Source organism: Microtus ochrogaster, chromosome 19, assembly GCF_000317375.1.
Source record: "Microtus ochrogaster isolate Prairie Vole_2 chromosome 19, MicOch1.0, whole genome shotgun sequence".
NCBI classification, from domain to species: domain Eukaryota; kingdom Metazoa; phylum Chordata; class Mammalia; order Rodentia; family Cricetidae; genus Microtus; species Microtus ochrogaster.
Window position 1 is genome coordinate 31,712,518 of NC_022021.1, and position 1,036 is coordinate 31,713,553.

Below are 1,036 nucleotides of genomic sequence, written 5' to 3' on the forward strand. Positions count from 1 at the left end.
GGCCCGGGGCGCGGGGGCGCGGGGAAGAGCGGAGGCCTTTAAGGCTGCCGTTTCTCGCAGCAGGGGCGGGCACGGGGAGTGAAAGCTCCGCTGCAGCGCGGCGGAGAAAAAGATCGGCCAGACAGCGGCCTCGAGGAAAGGGCCTGGGGTCCCGCGCACTCACGCTCCGCTCCTGCCGTCCAACAGCCTCTAGCTCGCTCCCTCGCTCGCTCCGGACTGACAGAGAGCCGGAAGTGACGGCAACCTAGAGGCTCTGGCTCCGCCCAATGGCACAGAGGACACGTGACGGGGCGGGGCCTCTCCGGCAGCCGGCCCTTTCCAGGGCCTTAAAGGGACAGCCGCCGATCCTGAAATGGATGCGCCTAAAAAAGGGAGATGGCGCCACAGTGAGATGCCATAGAGATTGGGCCTGACCTGAAAGATAGTGAGGTACAAATGAAACATGAATGAGGAAGCTTCGTGATTGCTAAATAAACGCTGTACTGAAATGAAGGAGCTATGTTGATTAAGATCAACTTGTTGATCCATTTGCCCACAAAGAATCTTTCTGTTCCACCTTTAACCCATGACTCAGGCAGCTAAAATCCAGAGAAAGCCAGCCCTCGAGGCTCAGGATTTAATCCCAGAAGGTCCCAGAAATCTTGCAGATCTCACGTGCCATGCAACTTTATTCCTAAAATGAAGTTCTGGGGGTATACAAAGTCGTTGTGGTTTGACTATCAAATGCCCTCTGTGGGCTCAAGTGCTGGGGACCTTGGTTGTCAGCTGATGGCCTTTTCAGAAGGTTGGATTCTTGGGGCTCTGCCCTGATCAGTGAATTAATACTCTGATATAGTCATAATTTGACAACCTTATTGTGAGGCGGCAAAAAGTAAGTAAAGCCTGGTTGGGGGAGCCAGGGTGTATCCTGGGGGAGGGGAGGCTCCATCTTACCCTGGCCCTGTCCTGTATTCCCTTTCACTCCCAGAAACTTTCTCCCACACAGGTTCCCTGGACTTGATGCCCTGCCTCACCACCAGCCTAGAATAACAGGAGC

At 54.8% G+C, this 1,036-nt stretch overlaps 1 protein-coding gene across 1 annotated transcript in view; it reads right to left on the reverse strand.

Annotated features, from left to right (window-relative positions):
• Sub1 (SUB1 homolog, transcriptional regulator) overlaps nt 1-255 on the reverse strand; it is a 12,227-nt gene extending 11,972 nt beyond the window's left edge. The window contains exon 1 of the mRNA XM_005356638.2: nt 164-255. The gene's annotated coding sequence lies outside the window, so the exon portion shown is untranslated. The remainder of the gene's footprint in view (nt 1-163) is intronic.
• Between the last annotated feature and the right edge of the window lie 781 nt (nt 256-1,036).